The following is a 22210-nucleotide window of genomic DNA, read 5'->3' on the forward strand; positions in this document are numbered from 1 at the left end:
ACAAATACCTTTCTTCTCATTAGAGTTTCTTCAGAATGGAATGGACTTATTCTAGACAATCAGCCCTGCCTCCCCTCCCCCTTGAAGGTTTTAAGCAAATGTTGCGTGGCCATTGTGTTACAATGGAGAATGTTTTTCAAGTATTGATTGGACCAGATGGCTGCCAAAGAGGGCTCTTCAGATTCTGAAATACTGAGAATCTGTGCAGTTCACACACACATACACACACACACACACACACGTGTGTGTGTGTATTTGTGTGTCTATATATAATGTTTTAATTTTAAGGATATCTATATTACTTAAGGACTTTTTCATACTTATGCATATATATCAATATTTATATTAATTGAGAAAGACTGATAAAACTTGTAGACCACTAAAACCTCCAATCTTTTTCTATTTAATCTAATTCAAGAATTTTAAAATAATTGTCTATTGAACTAAACTGAAACTTTTTTGGAAAAATTGCTGTTGTTTAAGCCCTGTCTCGCTCATATTTATGCATCTAAAGTTTAAATTTCAACCCAAGCAGAGGGTTTTATATTTATCCTTGTGACATTTTATCATAGCAGACCTAGAAGACAATGGGCAGACCAGACTAGGTTGGAGAGTAAGAAAAAAAGGGTTGCATTGGCAGGCAGGGGATCTTGATCATTGTCCAGTTGTATCATCTTACAACCTGTGTGAACTTAGTAAGTCACTTAATGTCTTTGAGCCTCAGTTTCCCCATCTATAAAACCAAGGGGCTGGATTTAGTGATACCTATGGTCTCTTTCATGTCTAACTCTGTTATTCTATGAGTTGAGAAAAGAAGTTTGGGGACAGACTTCAGGGAAGGGGACAGAATGCCAATAATGCCCTCCCCCAACTAGTCCTCCTCCTTCTTAGAGCCTTTCCTCTGGTAATTATCTTCAATTTATCCTGTTTCATCTTATTTGTACATAGTCGTTTACATGTTATCTCTTTCATTCAGGGATGGGGAATGTCCAGCCTATGGGCTGTATAAGGTCCACAAAATCATTTGCTAAGGCTACTATAGGTAATGATGAGCTGAAAGGTAAATACAAAAATCTCCCACAGCTTGAGTTCTATAAGTTGATAATGTATATGGCTTGGGAATGATTATAAATGTCCAAATGGCCCTTGGCAGAAAAACAATGCTCCCTATCCCTGCTAGATTGTGAACTCCTTGAAAACAGGGACTCTTCCTGCCCTTTTCTTTATATACACAATGCTCTCTCTCTCCTATCTCCTCTCCTCTCCTCTCCTCTCCTCTCCTCTCCTCTTTCACTCTGTCTGTCTGTCTGTCTCCCTCTCTCTTTGTTTCTCTCTCGGTCACATCTTGTGACTTTGCATCAAATCACAGACAAGTTTTAGAACTCAAAGATTCTAGCATCTGGCAGTTTAGGGAAGAAGCTTTTCAGCCAAGCCCCAGTGAAGGAATCCCTTGGGAAAGTGGGGAGAAGCACCTCAGCGTCAGGCCTAGAATAGTTAATGCAGTATTTGAGAGCCAAGGACAAATTAGATGTATTGTCAAAAGGTAGCTTCAAAAATCTAGAAGGAGGCCAGCAGGAAAAACTGCTCCATATTAAAGGGGAACTTCATCAGAACACCAAGAAGAAAAGTAATTTTAACAATCAATAGTTGAGTTGTTCTTTAGTAACAGGTACATGATAAATTCAAGTCCACTTTCTCTTGGAAAATGTATGATAAACTTAAAAATGTTTGGGGGTGTTTTATACTAATTGTTCTTACTCCCTTAGTAAATACATCCTCCCTATGATGTCAACTGATAAGCATGGGGACAGCATGTCAATGGGAGCTCTGTCCCCTCACCCTTAGTTTCTCTGGCTTCCTTCGGGATCAGTTCAAATTTCACTACTTGTAAGAGGCCATTCCTCCCAGTATCCTTAGAGATATCAGTTCCTTCCACTGAGATCATCTTCTACCTAGTCTTTTACCTAGTCTGCATCTTGTAGGTATCTAGTTATTTACATGTTGTCTTCCTCATTTGTTGAGTGCAGAGACTACTTTTACCTTTCTTTGCATCCTCAGTGCTTAGCACAGTGCCTAACACATAGAAAACATTTAATAAATGCTTGTAGACAAAAATAACTCTATTTTTTCTTGTTTATTCTGAGAGTTTAGCACTGTTGAGAAATGCTAATATTGCATGTCTTATTCTTCTAATGATGGGACAAGATGGCTTTGTTTGGATTGGATTCAAATTCCTATCCCTACCACTAATTTACTATGTGACTTTTTGATTGGTCTATGACCTGAACCCATTTAGAGAAAGGTGAGTATGGTCAGAGAAGTGAAGTTCAAGAAGCTTTCTTGTTGATTAGTTATCTGGTTATTCCAATATTTATTCAAAGTTCCAGGACAACAGAACGGATGACTCAAGAGACAAGATAAGCTTTCAACTCAGAAGTTTCTTCCTCTTGTGGGGATGAGGAAGGAGAGAAAGTTTGATGAAAGAGACAGAATATGGTTGGCACTTCGCATGGAAGTCCAGGAACCATTGGAACATGGAGAAGATGATAATCAAAGGACAAGGCTTCAGAATGTTTAAATAGCCAGTCAACAATCTTTTATCACTGGGAAAGGACATCTCCGTGGAAATGCTCCAGGGATCAGTGCATTTTCCCATAATGTTTAACATGTATCAATGCTCTGTATAAAGACATCCTAGCATCCTTATCAAATTTTAAATAACACAGAGGACACAAAGAAAAATAAGTTATACAGTGGATGTGGAAGCCAAAAAGATCTTAATGAGCTACGGCATCTGGTTGAATCTGGTAAAATGAAATTTAATAGGATAAATGTAAATTCTTCTACTAATATTCAAGAATAACAATTTCCTGGGCGGGGCAGTTAGATGGTACAATGGATAGACCATTGCCCCTAAAGTCAGGTGGACCTAGTTCAAATCCAGTTTCATACACTTAACCCTTCCTAGATGTGTGACCTTTCTCAAGTCACTTAACCCCAACTGCCTCTCTCAGAAAAAAGAAAAAAAGACTTTCCAAGCACATGATCAGGGAAGTGTAAAGAGATGGTGGTTTTCCTTTTTAAAAAATTGAGGGTTTTAGTGAATCATGAATGGAGTTAATAGTGTGAGATGGCAGCCAAATACCTCCCCCAAACAAACAAAAACCCAACTATATACACTTTTGAGTTGCATTAAGAGAAGCATTACTTCCAGAAATAAACAAGTGATAGTCTACTGAATTTTACTCTCACCAGAGCCTCTTGGGGATGTCATGTTTAATCTAGGATCCATGTTTTAGGAAGGGTATTAATGAACTTTAGGGCATCCTTGGAAGGGTGATCAAGATGCTGACGGTGGTATATGAGGTGTTGTGGCATATGAGGATTGACTGAAGAAGCCATACTTGTTTTTTCTGAAGAAGAAAAGATCAGGAGTGGGAAAGGGGGTAGCTGCCTTTGAGTATCTGATGTCCAAGGATTGGACTTGTTTTGCCTGACCCCAGAGGGTAGAACCAAGAATAATGGGTGGAAACTGCAAAGATGCAGGTTTGGGGAAAACTTTTAAAAATCAAGAGCATGTTTCCCCAATTCAAGGTAAAGATAGTTTTCAGCATTTGTTTCTGTAAGATTTTGAGTTCCAATTTTTTTCTCCCTCCTTTTCTTATCTTCCCCCTCCCCAACAAAACAAGCAATCTGATATAGATTACACATGCACAATCATTTAAACGCATTTCCATATTAGTCATTTTGTGAAAGAAAAATCAGAACAAAAGGGAAACACCATGAGAAATAAAAACCAAACAAAAAGGTGAAAACAATATGCTTCAATCCACTTTCAGTCTCCATAATTCTTTCTCTGGGGAATTTGCCATCCCAAGTCTAGTGGAATTGTCTTGGATCAACATATTACTGAGAAAAGCCAAGTTTATCATAGTTGATCATCACATAATCCTGCTGCTACTTTGTACAATATTCTTCTGGTTTTATTCACTTCATTCAGCATCAGTTCATATAAGTCTTTACAGGCTTTTCTGAAAGCAGCCTGCTATTATAAAACAATAATATTCCATTACATTCATATACCATAACTTATTTAGTCATTCCCCAACTGACGGGTATCTCACCACAATTTTTGCCACCACAAAAAGAGCTGCTACAAACATTTTTGCATAAGTGGGTCCCTTCAGGAGAAAACTTCTTAACAATGAAAGCTGTAAAAAATGGAATGAGCTACCTCAGGAGGGTGTGGTTCTCCCTCACTGGAGCTGTCCAAGCAAAGGCCAGAGGGCCACTTTTCCTGTGGTTGTAGAGAGGATTCTCTTGTTCAAGTAAGTGCTGAGATTCTGTAATTTTGTGAAGAAATCTAAGCTTATTTCAGCATGTGGAGGTTGGGTAGGAGGTAGGGATGGAGGGAGAACCCACCCCCCCTGTAACCCTGGCCTCTCAGGAGAGAGTCAGTAGGATCAGGAGTGCACATGGTAGTGATTAAAATATTACGATTAACTTGGTCCCTGTTCAGCTGGGGGACAGGTTGCACATGATTAACCCTCACTCACTTGGGAATCCAGCAGTTGGGTTATTATTGGTGTTTTATTCTTTTTCCTTGGGAGAAAAGGAAAGGGTACATTGAGCTGGGAGGAGATTTTCAACACTGCTCCCTTTCCCCGGAAATTCCCTTCACCCCCTGACATTTTCTGAATCACTTTCCTCATGGGACAGAGCCCCTTCCCAAGCCCAAAGCAGCACTGATTGGATTACAGGACTCTAGGGGAGAGAAAATGCATTCAGATGCCTCTATTCAAGAACTTTAAAGGCTCCTTCCACAACCTTGGTAGTAGAGTATGGAAAATGGGACTGTGTGCTGCAGTTGGGTGACCCAAATTATTTTTAATAGTTCCCCTGACCTACTCACCTGCCTTTGCTCACAGAGGAATGATGAAAACAGACAATACTATTTCTATATTGCTTTAATTTTGCTTTTTTAAAAATAACTTTTAATTGGGGCAACTAGGTGGTACAGTGGATAGAGCACCAGCCCTGAAGTCAGGAGGATCTGAGTTCAAATCTGGTCTCAGATACTTAAAACTTCCTAGTTGTGTGACCCTGGACAAGTCACTTAACCCCAATTGCCTCAGCAAAAAAACAAAAACAAAAAACAAAACCTTTTCATTGTTATTACCATGTTCTATTTTTACTTTGTCTTTGTTTCAATGTGCTCCCTCTTTCTACCTATTGAACCATATTTTGTAATGAAGGAAACTAACACATTTGTTAAATCTGATAGTATTTTTATGCAGTGATCTGTATCCAGCATCCTTCACCTCTGCAAAAAAGAGAGAAAAGTATATTTTCTCACCTCTTCTTTAAGACTGTTGCTCAGCATGATATAACCTTAATTTTTAAAAAAAATTCTTCTCATTTACATTGTTGTAGCCATTATGAATATTGTTTTCCACCCAGATTTGCTTATTTTATTCTGAATCGGTTCGTAGAAGTCTTCTCGTGCTTCTCTGAATTCTTCATCTGTATTTCTATTATTGTGCAATTCTATTTCATGACATTTATGTGCCACAACTTGTATAGTTGTTATGAAGTCAATTAATTTATCAATAATAATTTAGTAAATACCCACTACAAGTCAGAAGCTGAGCTAGGAGCTAAAAATACAAAGATGAAAAATGAAAATCTCTACTCTCAAGGAATGTACTTTCTAACACTATTAAGAACATCTACTTTCTTTCCAGTCTTTAGTAACTAGACTCAAAACTTTAGGTGTCATTTTTGATTTCTCATTCTCCCACTGCCCCCCTCACCCTGTATTCAATCATCCCCAAATCTTATTGTTTTGATCTTAGTAACATCGCTCATATACAACCTCTTCTGATCTCTGACACTGCTATCACCTTAGTCCAAGCCGTAATCACCTCATCCCTGGACTATGGCAAAAGCCTGCTGGTAGGTCTGCCCACTTCAATCTCTGTCCACTCCAATCTATCCTCCACTCAGTTGTCAAACTGATCTTCTTAAAACCCAGCTTGACCATGTCACCTCCCGATTCAATCAACTCCAGTGGTTCCTTATTGTCTTTGAAATCAAATATAAAATTCTCTGCTTGACTTATAAAGCCTACTGTAATCTGGTCCTTTCCTGCTTTTCCAGCTTTCTTACACCTTATACCTCCTGTCTCTCCAATGGCAGCGGCTCCCTTGTTTGCTCAAACAAAACAAACTGTCCCTGAGTCAAACTGACTGAGAATTTTCACAGGCTCTATCTCATACTTAGAACTAACCTCTTCCTCATCTCTGTCTTTTAGTTTCCCTGGACTCCAAGTTTCAGATAAAGCAGCTCTGCAAGAATTCTTTCCCACTCCTCTTTAATTTTAGTGTCTTCCTTCCGAGACCAACTTCAGTTTATACTGTGCCTATAATTTATCACATACATAATGGTTTGGATGGTGACTCCTTCATCAGAATGTAAGTTATAAGACTGGTTTTTGTTTTTACTTTTCTTTCTATCCCCAGTATTTCACAACACCTGACACATAGTAGGTGCTTGATAAATGCTGTTTGACTGATTGACCTACAGTTCTTTAAATTTTCCAAAGCATTTCCCTTCAATGTTCCTGGGATTAGGGAGCTCAAATGTTATTGTACCCATTTCACAGATGATGAAACTAAGAATCAGTGGTGGTCCAAAGCCACAGATAAATGATAGCACTGGAATTCAAATCTAGGTCTTCTATATTATATTTCTCTCTGTGGACTGATATTTTGTGACTGACACAAATCAAAACTATTTTGAAGAGACAAATCTAAAATGAAGGCAACAGGGTTCAGGGGAAAGTAGCTATGAAATCAGGGAGTTTGAGTTCAAATCATGACCTCTTTGGCTCCATTTTCTTATCAGTAAAATAAGGAGATTGGACCACATGGACTCAGAGATTCTTGTACCTTAGGAATGGTGACATGGATGGTTGCCTCCTTGTTTAGTGTCAATTCAACTCAACAAATAGTGTTAAAGACTTACTATTTTCCAGTATGCACTAGGAGTCAAAAAAAAGCAACCAATAGGTATTTACGAAATGCCTGTTGTGGTGCTTGGTATTGGGGACAGAGATAAAGTGATCCCCTGCCCTCATTTTCTGATCACATCCTTCCATTGGGAAGGGACCTCCATGCTCTTCTTAATAAAATTCCCTTTATATTTGACCAGTGCTCTTCCCCAGGGAATGACTTTGGATTTTTTTTCATATTTAATTTTCTGTTTACATATTCTCTCACACAATAAAATGTGAGCTCCTGGAAGGCTAGGGTTATTCACTTTTTGTTTTGGTATATCCCAAAGCCCAACACAGTATCTGGCACAAAGGTACTTAATTAATATGTGTTGGATTGTTGAATTATTTTCACAGCATTTACCTTTTACTAGAATGAACTCACTAAGCCTGCTTTCAATCCAAAGAAAAAAAGGATGCCTGGTCAGGAGCAGCTGACTTTGTAAGGGAATTCAGGCCTTGGTTTTTCTCATCTGTGAAATGGGAATGATCTATTTTGTATCAGGCGATTAAGAGCCCCTGGATTCAGGCAGTCGTGAGCAGGCTCTCTGGCCATAGACAGATGGCAGAGTTTATTGGGAGAGAAGGGACATACACAGACTATTTCCTCAGGTGGCTAAGCAGGACTGAGTGTGATTAGAGGCTCAATATTGCCTCTAATGCACCGCATGTTGGGAAATCTGGGGCTGGGTGATTTACCCGAGGCCTGCCTCCAATGACTCCACAGGGGTGCCTAGGGCACAGCAAGCTCATTTCTGTAACAGGTTTACACTTTTATCAAGTGCCCAATTAACCAGCACTCAGACCATCAACAGTGCAGCTCAGAGCAGATGGGTCCCAGCTCAAGAGCCTCCTCCAGACTGCGGAGCCCACCCCTGAGCAGCTTGCCCAGCTTCCACCTCTTCCATCACTCTAGAGCCACTCCCTTTGTCCCAGATGTCCACACAGCCCCTGCACCTTGTAAACAGCTGGACGGGAGACCTAGACCCAGAGCGTACATAGCCTGCTTCCCCTTTGTGCCTGCAAGAGTTAAACTTCCTCCAGTCCAAAGAGAGGGTGAACTAAAGCTTAAGACAGGTGAAGATACTTGCCCGCTATCAGGGGACAGGGAGTTTTAGAGGAAGTCTTTGAAGGCAATCAGTCAACTCACAAGCCTTCATTATGTACCTGTGTGCTAGGGACTGGAGGTTCAAATGTGCCTTCATTCTGTACCTACTGTGTGCTAGGACTGGAGGTTCAAGTGTAAGTGATAGATGGTTCTTGCCCTCAAGGAGCCTACATTCTAATGGGGGCATGGTACAGATGTGTTCTGAGAAGTAAATACAGTATAACTGGACATGTTAATATGCAGAGACTGCCTTTGATACTCGTTCTCACATGGAGGCAGCTAGGTGGTTGTTTCTGGGAAAGCAGGAATGACAAGTAACGTAATGTCTTAGGTGGACATGTACACACATATACACAATACATATCTGCATACATATGGAGAGAGAAGGTAGATATGGAGGTAATAGATATATAGATATGGAGAAGTGATAGAGAAATAGGGAGATAATAGATGGATTGACATAGAAAGAGAAGATAAATAGGATTGGAGAGTTTATATAGAGAGAGAGTGAGAGAGAAAGAGAAAGATAGTGAGAGTGAGAGAGAGCAAGTGATAAAGAGTGTGAGAGAGAAAGAGTGAGAGTGAGAGTATGAGAGAGAAAGAGTGAGAGTGAGAGTAAGAAAGAGAAAGCGAGAGTGAGAGAGTGAAAAAGAGAGAGAGAGAGATGACAGGTAGATGATCAATTACTATTATTACAATTATCAATTACTATTACTAAACAGAGAATATGAACAAAATAAGATAGTCCCAGCTTACATTTTAATGAAAGACCACAGGAGCATGGGAAGCAAGGAGAGCAGAATGGAGGAGAGGGTACGCATGAAAAGTCCAGAGTCAAGAACCTGAAGTGGTTGTGGATGGTTTGGGTAGTTGCTTAAATATTGGTCCTGAGCAGGAACTAACCCATCAGAGTAGGGGACTAAAGGGAGAGAAGCACTTCCAGAGTGAAGAGGCTATTGGAAATATAGATTTGGGGAACTGCATAGAGATAATAACTTACTCCATGGGAACCTATAAGATTACAAGAAAGAAAATATTGAGAGGGGAAATGTTATTAATGGGACAGTTGTGTTGTAGTGGAGAATCTGAAACTAGAGTGCAGTGACCTGGGTTCAAATCCTGTCTCTATTGAAATCTTGGACAAATGCCTTAAACTCTCAGGGTTTATTTCTTCCTCTGTGAAGTGAGGGGATTGGACCACGTGACCTTTGAACTCTAACTATAGAAAGGTGATTCTGTGACTGAAGGTGGAAAAGTTAGGGGAGTCATACTTTGGAGCATGTGTAGACTTTCATATCTGGTTCTGGTCGAACTTCCGTGTGACCTATTCTTAGACCACTATAGCCTGTACAAAGAGGATATGGGAGGTCCATGAAAACAAATACATTCTCATTTGAATGTATAACTAAACAGAGAGTGCCTCCAAAAGACATTAGCTTACCAGAGCCTAGACCATTCTGCTTTGATCTGATTGGTCCGTTTCTGTTCTTTTTCGGATCCCTCTTTTGGCAGTATCCAGAGGCAATACTATGAGCTTCTCACTTGAGACCTCAGCCCTCCAAGTATGACATGAGAAAATAGACTTTGATATGCCATTTGTTCTTTCATTTTAAGTGAAGGCTAATCTAGAGGCCCTAATTTGTGAGTTTCATAAGGATTATAAATTTTATCCTAGAAATCTGAAATCCCAGAATTCATGCTGAGTTTTGCAGCCAGCCCAACATCACTGCCCCCAAAATCAAAATTCTTAGAGAAGTCAGTCCAGTTACATCTGACAGCAATATCGTATTTGGACACAAATGTAATAGAACCAAGTCTACATAGAAACTGTACTCAAGTGTCCCCACTAATCCCAGAAACTCACCATGAGGGGAAACATATCCTTACAATGATGGGGGCAATTGATGTTAAATGGCTAAACAGAATTGGGACATAAGTCATTGGTAAATAACAGTGGGAGAAACACAACTAGTTGGGGTTCAAGCCAATAACATTAGACACATTCTACCTACCCAGGGGGCACTTAATTGGGGTAATATAGCTAGTTTTCTTGTGGAGGGTGAAGCCAGAGAGATTCTTACTACAGCAAGCTATATACAAAACAAATGCAAAATGATTTAGGGCACTAACAGTTTTAATGGTCTCTTGAACAGGGGCTGAATCTTAAAGGGAACTAGGAATTTCAAGAAGTAGCTGTAAAATATATTTCTATCATGTTTAACATATTTTGGACTACTTGCCATCTAGGGAGGGCATGGGGGAAGGGGAAAAATTGGAATACAGGGTTTTACAAGGGCTAATGTTGAAGAATTATGTTTTGAAAAATAAAAAAGCTTTAATAAAAAAATTGTAAAGAGAAAAAAACCATTTTAAATATAGGGGACAGCATGCACAAAAGCATGGAGGGGAGATGGAAGGTCGTATATAGGAAAAAAACAAGGTCAATTTGACAGAAGTATATATATGTGTGTGTGTGTGTGTGTGTGTGTGTAAGTGGGGCAAGATTAATAGTAATTGTTTTTAAAAGGTAATCTGGAGTCAGATTTGAAAGGGCTTTAAATCCCCCCAAAAGTACTATGCATTTTGTCTTTGAGGCAAGGAAGAGACATTGAAACTTCTTGAGTTCAGAGACTCACACGGTCAGACCTCACTGTGGGGACATTAATTTGGCAGCTGTGCAGAGGATGGATTGGAAAGACAAGATTCAGGGAGACTGACTGCGAAGCTATTATAGTCATTCAGGTAAAGGATGATAAAGGGTCTGAACCAGGCTGGTTGTGTTACAACTAGATAGAAGGGGATGAATATTATAGACGTGGAATTGACAAGATTTGGCAACTGGTTGGATATGGGGAGTGGGAGATGGGCTGAGGATGATTCTGAGATTGTGATCCTGAGGAGCTGAAAGAATGATGGGGCCCTTTTTCCAAAATGGGGAAGTATGGAGGGAAAGATGGGATTAGGGTAAAAGATAATGAGCTCCATTTTGGCCATATTGAATTGGAGATGCCAATGGGATTTTCAGGCAGAGATGTCCAGCAGGCAGCTGGTGATGCAGTATTTGAGCTCAGCAGAGAGACTGGGGCTGGAAATATAGATTTGGGAAGCATCTGCATAGAGATGATAGCTGATTCCATGGGAGCCAATGAGATCACAAGAATATTGAGAGTGAAGGAAAAAAAAAGATGTTTATTTAATGGACAGTTGTGAAGTGGAAAGAGACTGATGCTAGAGTCTAGTGACCACAGTTCAAATCCTGTCTCTGATGCAACATAGAAATGCTTTAAACTCTCAGGGTCAATTTCCTCATTGGTGAAGTATGAATGAAGTGGAAAGAGTCTGATGCTAGAGTCTAGTGACGACAGTTCAAATCCTGTCTCTGATGCAACATGGAAACGCCTTAAACTCGGAGTCAATTTCCTCATTGGTGAATTATGAAAATCTGAGTGGAGAGAAGGGGAAATATTCAAGAGATAAAAAGTAGAAATGAAATAGATGAAAAAGCGAAGAAAAGACAAAAGGAGAAATAGCAAGATTTACCAATGGATAGGATATGTGGAGTGGAGAGTGGGGAGTTGAATACAGCATTCAGGTTCTAAATCTGGTGACTAGGGAGATGTAGGCACCTGGACAGTGAAAGGAAAGTTAGTTTTGGGGAAAAGATAATGAGTTCAATTTTGGAGTGCTTAAGTTTGAGTTGTTGGAGGGCCATCCAGTTTGAGTTGTCCAAAAAGCAAATGGCTCTGTACTTGTATTTTCATGGACCTTCCATATTCTCCTCTTGGTACATGTTATAGTGGCCAAAGAATAAGTCACACGGAAGCTCTGAGAAGGGATTTTCAGGTTGGATTTGATGCAGAGAAGGGAAGATGAATTCTCTGACAACAATGAAGGAAGTGTGGAGCTGGCAGGAGTGTGAACAGAGGTTGCCAGGTAGATATGGATATGTTCCAGAACCCGGCCAGGGATTCTGGCAGTAAAGATTGGACATGATTGAAGTTGTTGCAGAGGTTGCCAGGACTGTGGGAGAAATAGAAATGTTGGAAGAGGAAAGAAGCTATTGGATTCAGCTAGACTCATGAATAGTATTTGATGCTGAGAAGTTCTACATCAGGACCCATGAGTACTGTGGAGTAAAGAGGTTGTACACATGAGCTCTAAGGTTGTACTCCATGATCTCTGAGGTTGTACTCCATGAGCTCCATGTACTCAGATTGAGCTCTGACGTCATACTCCTTGAGCTTTGAGGTTGTACTCCATGATCTCTGAAGCTGTACTCCATGAGCTCTATGATGTACTCCATGATCTCTGAGGTTATGCTTCATGAGCTCTGAGATTGTACTCCAAGAGTTCTGAGGTTGTATACAATGAATTGTGAGGTTGTACACCTTGAGTTCTGAGGTTGCACTACATGAGCTGTAAGGTTATGCTCCATGAACTCTGAGGTTGTACTCCTTGAGCTCTGAGGGTGTAGTCCTTGAGTTGAGGTTGCATTATATGAGCTGTAAGGTTGTGCTCCATGAACTCTGCAGTTGTACTGCTTGAGCTCTGAGATTGTAGTCCATGACTTGTGAAATTGTGCTCCATGATCTCTCAGATTGTATTTCATGAGTCCTGAGATTGTGCTCCATGAGCTCTAAGGTTGTATACTATGAGTTCTGAGGTTGTACTTCATGAGCTCTGAGGTTGTACTCTAAGAACAGTGGGGTTGTACTCCATGAGCTCTATGGATGTAATCCATGAGCTCTGGGATTATACTGCTTGAGCTCTGAGGTTGTAGTCCATGAGTAGTGAAATTATATTTCATGATCTCTCAAACTGTACTCCATGAGTCCTGAAATTGTGCTCCATGAGCATGAGCTCTGAGATTGTATTCCATGAGCTCTGAGGTTGTGCTCCTTGAGCTCTGAGATTATACTACTTGAGTTATGAGGTTCTACATGAGCTGTAAGGTTGTGCTCCATGAATTCTGGTGTTGTAGTCCTTGAGCTCTGCAGTTGTACTCCATGATCTCTGAGATTGTGCTCCATGAGCTCTAAGGTACTACATGAACTCTAAGGTTGTACTCTATGAGCTCTAAAGTTGTGCTCTGTGAGCTCTGGGGTTGTGCTCCCTGAGCTCTAGGATTGTACTCTTTGAGCTCTGAGGTTGTACTCCATGAGCTCTGACACTATTCTCCATGAGCACTAAGGTTATACTCCATGAGCTCTGAGGTACTCCATGGGCTTCCAGTCTGTACTCCATGAGCTCTAAGGTTATATTTCATGAGCTCTGAGATTGTGCTCCATGAGCTCTGAAGTTATGCTCCATGAGCTCTGGGGGTGTGCTCCATGAGCTCTAGGGTTGTACTCCAAGAACTCTAAGATTGTGCTCCATGAGTTCTGAGATTGTGCTCCATGAGCTCTGCGTTTGTAGTCCATGATCTCTGAGGTGCTCCATGAGCTCTAAGGTTGTACTCCATGAGCTCTCAGGCTGTACCCTATGAGCTCTAAGATTAATTTCATGAGTTCTAAGGTTGTACTCCATGATCTCTGAGGTTGTACTCCAAGAGCTCTAAGGCTGTGCTCCATGAGCTCTGAAGTTATACTCTGAGCTCTGCATTTGTACTCCATGATCTCTGAAATTATGTTCAATGAGCTCTGAAGTACTCCATGAGCTCTAAAGTTGTACTCCATGAGTTCTCAGGCTTTACTCCATGAGCTCTAAAGTTGTGTTTCATGATCTCTAAGGTTGTATTCCATGATCTCTGAGGCTGTACTCTATGATCCCTGAGGTTATGTTAAATGAGCTCTAAGGTTGTGTTCCATGAGTTCTGAGTTTGTACTCCTTGAACTCTGGGAACAGAATTCCATGAATTCTGTTGTTGTACTCCTTGAACTCTGAGGTTGTACTCCTTGAGCACTGAGGTTGTACTTCATGAGTTCTGAGATTGTTCTCCATGAGCTCTCAGGTTGTACTCCAAGAGCCCTAAGGTTGTGCTCCAAGAGCTCTAAGGTTGTGTTCCATGAGTTCTGAGTTTGTACTCCTTGAACTCTGGGGTTTGTTCCATGAATTCTGGTGATGTACTCCTTGAACTCTGAGGTTGTACTCCATGAGCTCTGAGGCTATTTTCCATGAGCTCTCAATGTACTCCATGAGCTCTGTTTGTACTCCATGACCTCCGAGACTGTGCTCCATGCTCCATGAGCACTGAGGTGCTCCATGAACTCTAAAGTTGTGCTCCATGAGATCTCAGAATGTACTCTATGAGCTCCAAGGTTATGTTTCATGAGCTCTAGGATTATACTCCATGAGTTCTGAGATTGTTCTCCATGAGCTCTGGGATTATACTCCATGAATTCTGAGATTGTTCTCCATGAGCCCTGGGGTTGTACTCTTTGCTTTCTGAGGTTGTATTACATGAGCTGTAATGTTGTGCTGTATGAACTCTGGGTTTGTACTGCTTGAGCTCTGAGGTTATGCTCCATGATTTCTGAGGTTATGCTCCATGAGCTCTGGGGTTGTACTCCGAGAATTTTAAGGTTGTGCTCCATGAATAAAGTTGTACTCCATGAGCTCTGAGGCTATTCTCCATGAGCTCTAAAGGATGTACTCCATTAGCTCTGTGTTTGTACTCCATGATCTCTGAGATTGTGCTTCATTGAGCTCTAAGGTACTCCTTGAGCCCTCCAGCTGTCCATGAGTTTTAAAGTTGTGTTTCATGAGCTCTAAGGTTGTACTCCATGATAACTAAAGTTGTGCTCCATGATCTTTGAAGTCATGCTCCATACCACCTGAGGTTGTACTCCATGAGTTCTGAGACTGTGCTCCATGAGTTCTGGATTTGCACTCCATGAGCTCTGAGATTGTATTCCTTGAGCTCTGAGTTAGTACTCCTTGGGCCCTGAGGATATACTAATTAAGCTCTGGCTTTGTGCTGCATGAGCTGTGAGGTTGTTCTGAACTCCGAGGTTGTACTCCATGAGATCTGGGATTGTATTCTATGAGCTAAAAGGTTGTGCTCCATGATCTCTGAGGTTGTGCTCCATGAGCTCTAAGGTAGTACTCCAAGATATATAATATTGTGCTCCATGAGTTCCAAATTATACTCCATGAGCTCTGAGATTGAACTGCATGAGCTCTAAGGTTGTGATCCATTAGGTCTGGGGTTGTTTTCCATGAGCTCTGAACTTATATTCCATGATCTCTCAGATTGTGCTCCATGATCTCTGAGGTTGTGCTACATGAGCTCAGGGATTGTATTCCATGAGCTCTGAGGTTGTGCTTCATAAGGTCTGAGATTGTGCTCCATGAGCTCTAAGGTCATGCTCCATGAGCTCTGGGATTGTATTCCTTGAGCTCCGAGGCTGTCCTCCTGGAGTTCTGGGTTTATACTCCATGAGTTGTAAGATTGTACTCCGTGATCTCTGAGGTTGTATTACATGAGCTGTAATGTTGTGCTCCATGAGCTCTGGAGTTGTTCTGCTTGATCTCTGGGGTTGTTCTGCTTGAGCTCTGGGATTGTTCTGCTTGAGCTCTGGGGTTGTGTTCCATGAGCTCCGAGGTTGTGTTCCATGAACTCTGAGATTGTGCTCCATGAGCTCTAAGGTTATGCTCCATGAGCTCTTGCATAGTACTCTTTGAACTCTGAGGTTTACTGACTGAGCTCTGAGGTTGTACTCCATGAGATCTGGGATTGTATTCCATGAGCTGAAAGTTTGTGCTCAATGTGTTCCATGAGTTCTAAGGTTGTACTCCAAGATCGCTAAGATTGTGCTCCATGAGCTCTAAATTCTACTCCATGAGATCTGGAGTTGTATTCCCTGAGTTCAGAGGTTGTACTACATGAGGCTGTAAGGTTGTGATCCATGAGCTCTGGGTTTGTACTGCTTGAACTATGAGGTTATACTTCGTGAGCCCTTAGGTTATACTCCGTGAGCTCTAAGGTTGTACTCTAAGAGCTCTAAGGTCATGCTCCATGAGCTCTGGGGTTGTACTCCTTGAACTCTGAGGCTGTATTTCTTGAGCACTTAGGTTGTACTCTGAGTTCTGAGATTGTGATTTATGAACTCTAAGATTGTACTCCAAGAGCTCTAAGGTTTTGCTCCACAAGCTCTAAAATTGTGCTCCATGAGCTCTAAGATTGTAAACCATGAACTGTGATGTTGTACTCCTTGAGCTCTGAGGTTGTACTCCTTGAATTCTGAGGTTGTACTACATGAGCTGTAAGTTTATACTAAATGAACTCTGGGGTTTTACTCTTTGAGCTCTGAAGTTGTGCTCCATGAGCTCTGGGGTTGTATTCCTAGAGCTCTGAAGTTGTGCTCCATGAACTCTTGGGTTGTACTCCTTGAGTTCTGAAGTTGTGCTCCATGAGTTACAAGGTTGTTCTCCATGAGTGCTGGGGTTGTACTCCATGAGCTGTGAGATTGTACTAGAGTTCTGAGGTTCTACTACATGAGCTATAAAATTGTGCTCCACGAGCTCATGTGTTCTATTCCTTGAGCTCTGAAGGTGTGCTCCATGAGCTATAACATTATGCTCCATGAGCACTGGAATTTACTCCATGATCTCCATGAGCTCTGAAGTTGTGCTCCATGAGCTCTGGGGTTGTACTCCATGAGCTCTGGAGTTGTACTCCCAGAGCTCATTAGCTCTGAGACTGTGCTCCATGAGCTCTAAGGTTGTACTCCAAGAGCTCTAAGGTGGTGCTCCATGAAATCTAAGGTTGTACTCCATGAGCTCTGTGGATGTACTCCACGAGCTCTTAGATTGTGCTCCATGAGCTCTGAGGTACTCCATGAGTTCTAAATTTGTGTTTCATGAGCTCTAAGGTTGTGTTTCATGAGCTCTGAGGTTGTGCTCCATGATTTCTCATGGGTTGTGGTCCATGAGCTCTAATGTTGTACTCCATGAGCTCTAAGATTGTGCTCTATGAGCTCTGGGGTTGTACTGATTGAGCTCTGAGGTTATATTCCATGAGCTATGAGGCTGTACTCCTTGAACTCTAAGGTTGTATTCCATGACCTCTCAGGCTAGATTCCATGAACTCTGAGGCTGTACTCCATGAGCTCCTAGCTTGTACTCCATGATCTCTAAAGTTGTACTCCATGATCTCTAAAGTTGTACTCCATGATCTTTGAAGTTGTACTCCATGAGCTATAAGGTTCCTTGAGCTCCTTGAGCTCTGAGGTTGTGCTCTAACCCCACCTCCCTCTAGATATAAATCTATCATTATGAATTCAAATCTTAAATATATCATACAACCTTGGGTAAAGTATGAAACATCTCTGACAATCTGACACAGGTGTCAATCAAGGCCTTGATGCTGAGTGGCTTTCCCTGGACTGGTTTGTATCCTATTGCAGGTGGCTAACTGGTATTACTGACAAAGAACCTTTCCTATGATTGATATCTCCACCAAGTTCTCATAAGATAGTTTTCTTCTAGTAATATAGCTATGGGGATCCTTGAGATAAGAAGATATAATGGTGGCAATTATAGCTGACATATTTAATATTTGAAGTTTTCACAAATACAAATATCTCATCACAATCCCGAATGGTAGATGTTTTTCCCACTTTACAAATGAGGAAACTGAGGTAGGCAATGAAGTGACTTGTTCATAGGGGGCATAATAAATTTCTGAGGCAGAAGTTGAATTCAGTTCTTTCTGACTCCAACTCCAATGTTCAATCTATTCACCAAACCAGCTAGCTATATGTCTTCTAAAAGGTGAGTGGAGAGAAGAACCCTGACATGTTCAGTAGATGATCAGTGACAGAGGTTTCCAAGAAGCCAGTTCCAGTGAGTTCTGACTTTGTTCTGAATAAGAGTAGCACATCATTAGAGGGCTTTTTCACAGGAACAGACCTTGTGGTGCTCTATGCCATTTTCCCAATTGTCAATTTGAAGAGGGGAGCCCCAAAACTTTTTCTCTTTCTTTCTCTCTGACTTTGGGAATGAGCCATGAGGTAAAGCACTTGAAACTCCCTGAAGGAGAGATTCCCTTTGGACCCTGCGTCTGTGGGACTCTGCCCAAGGGAAACAAGATAAAGAACTTCAATCTGTTATCTAGATGGGGCTGGTTGAGTCCTGAGCTGAAGAATTCCAATCCTATTCAATTGAAGATCTATTCAATTCAGCTCAAGCTGTACCCGGCCCCATCAAGAGCAACCCCCAGCTTGTAGCCAAGGCTTATAAAAAGAGCCAATCTTAAACCTTCTCTTTGCAGAGGAGCTAAAATGCCAGGGAAACTCTTTCTTCCTGGCATAGCAAACTCTGTCTGCTGGAATATTCTCTTCCAGTGCTACCCTCTCTTTATCTCCCTCACCTATTTCCCTAATGAGACTTTATATCTCTGTCAGGATTTCTCTACTATAAACTTTACTTCCCTGCCGGGACTTTGCCACTAAGGAATTCAGCCTTTCTATTTATGCAAAGCAAAGGCTGACTGCCCAATGCCAATAATAAACCTCTTTTTAGCATTCTAGCTTTTTTGGATTTGTAAATTCCTTTACAAAGGATCTCTGTGCTGCCAGAAGGGGGTTTCCCAAAACTCCCTACCCATGCACCGAATCCCAAAGGGGTCTGGAGAAGCCAGACCTCTCCATTTGGTTCCCTGAACCCCAAACCTGCCATTAGACCTCATCATTTAACTCCCTGACCATCAGGAAACCTAATCTCATTTTGGTTCCCTGAATCTAATATCATTTGGTTCCCTGACAACCCTAAATCTAGACCTCATCATATTTTGGTTCCCTGACCAAAGGGAACCTCAAAACCCAAACCTCATCAAATTCATTCAACACATACTTATTGAGCCCCTACTATATACAATGCCTATGCTATTCATAGGGGTATTTTTCATAAATCATGGATTTGTAATAATAGCTACCATTTATATTGTGCTTTAAGATGTATAAAGTATCTATGTATATGTATACATGGATACATAAAAATGTATAAAGTAAAAAAATATATATCATTTTATCCTCATAGCCATCCAGTGAGGTAGGTTCTATTATTTTTTCCATTTTATAGATAAAGAAACTGAATCTCAGAAAAGTTAAATGATTTGCCCAGCCAGTCTCACACAGTTAAACAAATGTATGAAACTGGATTTGACCTCATGTTTTCTAACTGTAAATCCATAATCCTATGTCCAGTAGGATCACTTCATTGTCCTGGTCAGATCACTTATTAATATCACTATACCTCCATATCTTCATCCTCGATAAAAAAGAGATAACAAGTTACCTTTGACCTTTAAGTCTTGGTTTCCCCAATAAATGTTTGTTGATTGACTGCTTAGTTTCTCGTTCACATCCACCATACTTCCTGACTTTACTATGGACTCAAATAAATGACATTTCATTTGGATCAGGGAGTTTGCATTTGATCCACTGATATAGGAGAGTGGATGAAAAAACTCCCTCTACTAATGTAGTTTAACTATGAGATTTATAATCTCAGAGAATTTCTTGGAGGCAGAGTGATTTGCCCATTCATGATGTCAGAAGTGGGACCACATACCAGTAACCTGTAGAGAGCGCCATTCTTAGAGACAGGAAGGCAAAGGGGAAGGGAACAAGAATTCATCGACTATCATGTGCTAAGGGCTTTACAATATATTACTTGATCTGCACAACAACTCTAGGGGATAGATGATGTGATTAGCCCCATTTTATAGTTGAGAAAGCTAAGATTGGACCAAATTAGAGAATATAGAAAGCTAGTATGCCTAAAAAGTTCTGAGCATGAAGTCAGAGAGCCTTTAGATTTAAAAACCAGTATTTTATGTGACTTTGGGTGAATCACTTAATTTCCCTGGCTCTCAGTTTCCTCATCTATAAAATCAGGGTTTTGGACTAGATGGTCTCTGAAATCTCATCCAGTTTTAGAGCTGTGATACTGGAATCCTGTTCTTTTATCCCACTGTATATTCATGTCTTCTCTTAAATGGGTTATGGGAGCATGATTATGAAGTGTAGAAACTCTGGAATAGTTCAAGGAAGAGAAGGAAGAGAATAAAGACTTGGACCATTCCTAGGGAGCCCTTTCTCAAAATGGAGATTCTAGGAAGAATTTACAATGGGAAAAGTGGGACAGGTCTTTTTGAGGAATAATTCAGGGTGAGCAAATAAAAGGGACTGTAGGTTAGTCTAGAATCAGGAGGCCCTAAGCATGAGAGCAATTTGAGGATGAGTTGGTGGTAGAGAAAGCATGATTTTGAAGTCCAGAAAATTAGAGACAAAGTCAGGAGGAAAACATACTGGACAGCTCTTTTTTAGAGTTCTAGGTAGTCAAGCCAGGATCTCAGAATCAGAATGGACCTCAGAAACTAAAACTTTACAACAATCCCCTTGCCAATATCATTTGCAACTGGTGATCCAGCCTCTAGCTTGAAGACTCTGAGACATCTCTCATTGTTAAGAACTGGGTTTTTGGTTGTTTTTCTTACAATGTAGGGTTGAAATCATCTTCTGCAATTCCTATCTAGTGTTTCTAGTCTTTTTGTCTGAAGAATGAATCTAATATATCTACCTACATACATTTTTATATTTGACATACAGCTCCAACTTCCGAGGGAAAACAGTTACCATTTTGGATTTCCTATACCTCTTTTGCCTTTTATTAATAAAGAGTTGTGAATTTAATTTAAAGCAATTTGGAACAGCTAGGTGGAATACTGCATAAAGTACTTAGTTTTGAGTCCGGAAGACTTGAATTCAAATCTAACCACAGATACTTAATACATCAATCTGAAAAAACCACAGCTTCTGTTTGTCTCAGTTTTATCAATTATAAAATGGGGATAATAACAGTACCTACACCTCACAGCTGTTGTGAGGATCAAATTAAATAATATTTGTAAAATATGTAAGCACAGTGCCAGAACTATAATAGACACTGAATGCTTGTTTCCTCCTCTACTCTCTGCTTCTTAATCTGTGATACATGCAGGGGAGTTCTGGAAAGATTTCAAGGAGTCCATAAACTTGGCTCGAAAAAATTACATCTTGATTTTTACTAACTCTAAGCAAAGTTTAGTATTTCCATCAGATATAAATGTTAAGTAGTAAAAATTATTCTTTAAAGGGATCTACTGACCTCACCACCATACTGCCAAAGGGTTCTATGTAACAAAAAGAGGTTAAGAACACCTGATTTAAAAGATAATGGAATCCAGAACTGAATGGGACCTCAGAAATCATCTAGTCTGATCCCCTCATTTTGCATATAAAGGGATTTGATCAGGGGCATTCCTTGATCAATTTTATGACCTTCCCCACTTAACTTGAAGAGCTTATAGGGCAGTGAGCCTTGAGTCCTTGGAGAAGCTATTAGGCATCTCCCCATGGATATGAATAAGAGGATAGTTCCTGATTGGTTTTCAGAAAGACACCCTCAATGCTAGGACTTGTGGGGGATGGATCTTCGTTGGATAAGTTATCCCCTCCATATCCATACAAGAGAGCCACTGACTGCCTTGGGTTGGCTTAACCCCAAGATTGGACCCTGTATATCTGACACCATAATCTTGGGGGTGGAGAGGGTCTCTGGGATATAGACTGTATACATTTGTGGGAATATATTCCCAGAGGGGGAGAAAGGATTTGTTCAAGGTTCCATAAGCAGTATGAAGCAGAATTCTTACTCATTCTGTTTACATCTCAGGCTGCCAATGCACTCACATTTTCCCAATTGCTCCTCATACCTCTTTACAAATTGAAAATCTATTTCCTTTTTTTCCAGATCTGTATGGATGGTCATTGAAATTGCAATTTCCTCAATTCTAAATCAGGAAATGGTGGACCATGTCCTAAAAATTGTTTTGGTTAGCTAGTTAGGTATGATTTCTGAGATAGTTTTCCATTCTCCCCTCTGTCCTCTTCGCTCACATTCACCACCTTAGTTCAGGTCCTTATCAGTTCTTGATTAGTTGACTGCTACAGACTTCTAATTGGGCTCTTTGCTTATGGTCTCTTCCCACTCTAATCCATCCCACAACCTCCTGACAAAGGGATTCTCCTAAAACTCAACATATCTCAGTGGCTACCTATTAT

The 22210-nt window shown here is 40.7% G+C and overlaps 1 long non-coding RNA gene across 4 annotated transcripts in view; it reads right to left on the minus strand.

Annotated features, from left to right (window-relative positions):
* Positions 1–10630: 10630 nt before the first annotated feature.
* LOC116420833 overlaps positions 10631–22210 on the minus strand; it is a 30074-nt gene continuing 18494 nt past the window's right edge. For 3 of the 4 annotated variants that reach the window (XR_004231293.1, XR_004231291.1, XR_004231294.1), the window contains 2 exons: positions 11703–12182; positions 10631–11604 (listed from right to left, as the gene is read on the minus strand). This is a non-coding gene — a long non-coding RNA (uncharacterized LOC116420833). The remainder of the gene's footprint in view (positions 11605–11702; positions 12183–22210) is intronic. The other variant, XR_004231292.1, reaches the window with a different exon arrangement.

The sequence above is a fragment of the Sarcophilus harrisii genome, chromosome 1, assembly GCF_902635505.1.
Source record: "Sarcophilus harrisii chromosome 1, mSarHar1.11, whole genome shotgun sequence".
Classification (NCBI taxonomy): Eukaryota; Metazoa; Chordata; class Mammalia; order Dasyuromorphia; family Dasyuridae; genus Sarcophilus; species Sarcophilus harrisii.